This window comes from Brienomyrus brachyistius, unplaced genomic scaffold (assembly GCF_023856365.1).
Source record: "Brienomyrus brachyistius isolate T26 unplaced genomic scaffold, BBRACH_0.4 scaffold111, whole genome shotgun sequence".
Classification (NCBI taxonomy): domain Eukaryota; kingdom Metazoa; phylum Chordata; class Actinopteri; order Osteoglossiformes; family Mormyridae; genus Brienomyrus; species Brienomyrus brachyistius.
The window spans coordinates 202,872-207,122 of NW_026042386.1; the positions used below are offsets into that span (position 1 = coordinate 202,872).

Here is a 4,251-nt window from a genome sequence, read left to right on the forward strand (position 1 = left end):
CCTTGGATAAAGATGTTAATTGTCATGCTTACAGCATCTCGATCTCCGGCGTTTGTGAAGTTGGGATTGATGCTGTCCTGTGTTTTTTTTTTCCTTCCACACTTAAGCTCTGCTTGTTACTGCCCCATAGCGGAGCGCAAGTGAAACGGACTACCGGAGATTTGCACTGTTTTTCTGTTAGTGTGTATAATCAAAATATGACTCAGTTTGGCCAGTTAGAAAAATATGATAATAGAAAAGTATTCTTTTCCTCTCACTTTTTTTTCTTGATTTAATTACCGACTTCACGTACTTACACTGTGTCCCGTTGCACGATGTAATATTGCGAAACTATGATTTTGTGGCAGTGTTTTGTAAAGGAATTTTCCGTTTAATCATCGTCTTAGTATAAAGCTATATGGTTGTTCTGGTATCAGTGGACGTACATTATGTATTTTTTCTTCTCTTGAGCACCATGGTCATGACATGAAGCTCAGTCATTGATTACTCGCAAATGTTAGTAGTCATCCGCTGTTTATCTTGAAGATGTAAAAGTAGTGCGCGTACATCTCCTCGTTAGTATAGTGGTGAGTATCCCCGCCTGTCACGCGGGAGACCGGGGTTCGATTCCCCGACGGGGAGAGTCTGCATCTTTTTGCCTCGGTCTCAAAAGGCACCAAGCTAGAACCGGCCCCGTGTTAGTGGAAACGGGGCTTGTGACTTGTACTCATGCATAATATTCTGCGGGTCGCTCAGCAGCGCAGCATATGAAACTAGACTCGGATTGTAAGTGTGTGGTTTTGATAATTGATGTATGGATGGATGGATCCTTAATAAGAGATATAAACAATAAGGTCCAGTCGCCAACTAATCATGTAAAATACGTCATAAACTCATGGTTGTTAAACCCAGAATAAAAATGAAGACGTATAACTAGGAAAGTCAACTTGCACATTTCAATTTTGGTTCGATATAATCACGTTGTCCTTAACCCTCCAGTGCAGGAGGGGACGGTAATGCGCATCGAATGTTTCCGAACCTGTGTGTGATACAACCGAGGAAGAGCCGATGACTTCGGGGGAGGAGGGGCAGGCGACTCGGAAGAAAAAGCAGCAGAACCCAATGCAGCCTGTAGCCCATTCAAAGGCCTACTGTTGGACCTCTGCTTATTTTGCAATACGTCTTTAGTACGGACTGAAAAATGTCCGATTTCGATGAGTTTGAGAAGCAGTTAAGCGAAAATCGGCAAGGTAAGTTTGGCTTTGAAGATCGGTGTATGCTCCCTGTTTTAGGGTAATAAAGTGGCCGGCGTGTCCTAGCGCCGAGGATGGTGCGGAGGGCACTTCTGCTGGTTCCGAAAAGAAAAGCGCGGCTGGGAAATCGGTGCCTTTTATCCGAGCGCTCGCCGATTCTGAAACCTGCCCGATTCTTCTTCTCCCAGCTGCCGCAGGATCCCCGAAAACTGACCGCTTTGGTAAATCAGTGACATTCTTTGCTTGGCATTGTTATAGAGATCGCTAGGCCTGCATCCATCAGTGCCCGGCGTACATAACATGGACATTTCAATGAAACGTTATTGGGGTGCACTCGATGTGAAAGCCTGCGGTTTTATTTATTTAATTATTTACCATTATACACTTGGATCATAAATTGTGACCCGCGTATTTTCATTCGCAGTAACACACTATGCATGGATGTTTGTTGCAAGCGTTATATTTTCAAGATCACGTTTAAAGTTTTATGCAAATAAAAACGACCGCGACCACTTGATTTAAAGTCCGCACTTAATAACAGTGTTAGTTACTTGGTTTTTAAATACTACGACGAGTTTTCTATATAATGATATGATTTTGTCTCTTTCCGATGCACAATAGCCTTTCCCTTGGGTCCGAAATGCTGGCCCTGTCATCCGTACAGAATAAGTCTTTCTCACACGATCGCCGTTTCTTCATGATGTATAGACTCTAAAAATCAGCCGCGTTCCCTGGAATCATAACAACTGCTTTTAGGTCGTTATTGCAAAGTCTTGCACCTGTATCTACCTTTACAGCGGATAGCAGTAACTAACAATGATGTACAGTTATATAACAATACACATATAACTTCATTAAAGTGCAGAGAATCCAGTAAACTGAATAAACTTAAGCCATACTAACGCAACTGAAATATACAACATGCGTTACAACGGAGTCGAAAGTAGGATTGATTTATGTACCTATCAAATGGCAATCTTGTCATATCAGCTCCTTATCACTAAATCACTAAAATGTCATTCGAAACGACCTGATTCGGCTAGACGAGCACTAAGTGCCGCCGTGTTTGATAAACTAGCAGTTCCAGTCATTCATATCTGCGCTCTGACTATGCCTGCGATTGCGGTAATTGGTTATTACCGATTTACGTAAGATGCATTGGCCGCTCCGTGTCTGTACTTTTGCAGCGGTGCATTACCGTAACGCTGTTATAACTGATGCATGAAGCTGATTCCTCGAGCAGCACCTGCGTTTAAATGCTTCACTGAAAACTGCACCTTCAGGGATTTATTTAAGCTTCTATATGAAGGACCTGCTGGGATAGAAAGGTGATATTTTATTGCTAGTTTAATAAAGTGCTGTCTGTCAGATTGAAACGATATTAATTACCCATCCATCGTCCAACCAGTTATCTTAGTCAGGCTCCCCTGGAGCCTATTCCAGGCAAATTCCCCATACAGAGAGCAGAGGCAAAATTCAGGCCTCCAGACTCGGAGGCGTGAGGCAACTGTACTCACCACTGTGCTCCTATATCATTAATTAGTCTGGTTATGTTTTTATTGTTTCACAACAGACTGACATTCAAGGGGATGTCCTTGTGCCCTTGAAATTATTAGCCATTGAGAGATGGGTGTGTTTGTTTCAGGAGGGTGTGATTGAATATGTGAATTGAATGGAGGTGCTTCATTCTGGTGAGGAAACTGGGGAGTTAGACCCCGTACCACATCTTGGTCTCCGTAAGTGACTTTTAAGGCATAGCGCTGGGTCAGTCAGCATCCAGCACCCCAGGGAAGTTGGTAATATGATTACTCTGTGACTCATGGGCTTCAAACCCACAACCATCCGGACACACATTCATAATCCCTCTGAGTTACACATCTTGGATTTATCGAAATGGATGGTAGGGGGGCAGTCATGTCGCTCCGCCCACCGTCTCACTGGTACCACGGTGTCGTCCCCCAGAGCGGGAGAAGGAGCGACACAAGAAGCGTAGCCGCAGCCGGTCTCTGAGCCGTGGCGAGAAGCACCGCCGCTGGAGCAAGGACTCCAGGGGGCGGAGTCACGAGAAGCGCAGCAGCAGCCGCGACCGCAAGGGTCGTGACCGACGGAGCAGCTCACGCGAGCACAAGAAGCACAGGTACCCCCCCTCACGGTCCCGGTTACAGGCACTGAAGCTGATATCTAGCATGGTTTGAGGCCTCTTAACAAGTTTCTTTCACAATCAACCAATTGGTTTCTTCGTGGTGGGAAGGGGGACTGTACCCATATTAAATTTTAACTGGCGTTTATAAGTAGCCCCCGCCATAGCGATGGGACCTCAAAGCCAGCCTAAAAAGTGGCGCATGGTCACACCCTCATGACCTTAAACTGCCTGCGATCCAAAGTTAAATGTAAACATTCTGCCATCTGTTTGTTTTTGCCAGATTCTGAGTGTTTACACTGTATTGTTTGGGGAAAACAACCTTCTGTTTTGTGTTTGGGCAGCTACTCTCCTCGGAGAAGCCGTAAGAAAAGGACATACAAGTACTGGGATGTTCCCCCTCCGGGATTCGAGCACATCACCCCCATGCAGTACAAGGCAATGCAAGGTTTGGATGCGACGCTTCCATGTGTGCTAGTTCAGTATTGCAAGGTTATGGTATATTGGTTGCAATGAAAGCATTTATTCTGGAGTGCCCTCCTCCCCCCTGCTGGTCAAAGAGGGAATAACACTTGGGATGATTTCAGACAGTGTGAAGAGAGCTTAAACCTAGGGGTTAGAAGCAAATGAAGGCGACGATCCGGATGTTCTGGCCGTCCCTGGTTGGGGTCTTGAAGCCCTTTCTCCTCCCCACAGCTGCAGGGCAGATCCCCACGATAGCTTTACTGGCAACATCCACCACCAGCGGCGTGGCAGTGACGCCCACCCAGGTGCCGATGGTCGGCAGCCAGATGACCCGGCAGGCCAGGCGGCTTTATGTCGGCAACATCCCCTTCGGCCTGACGGAGGTGAGTCCAGGCAAAGTCCCGCGTTGCCTTC

At 46.2% G+C, this 4,251-nt stretch overlaps 1 non-coding gene across 1 annotated transcript; it reads left to right on the forward strand.

Annotated features, from left to right (window-relative positions):
• Positions 1-549: 549 nt before the first annotated feature.
• trnad-guc (transfer RNA aspartic acid (anticodon GUC)) lies at positions 550-621 on the forward strand. Its single transcript has one exon. It is a non-coding gene; the product is annotated as a tRNA-Asp (tRNA).
• Positions 622-4,251: the final 3,630 nt, after the last annotated feature.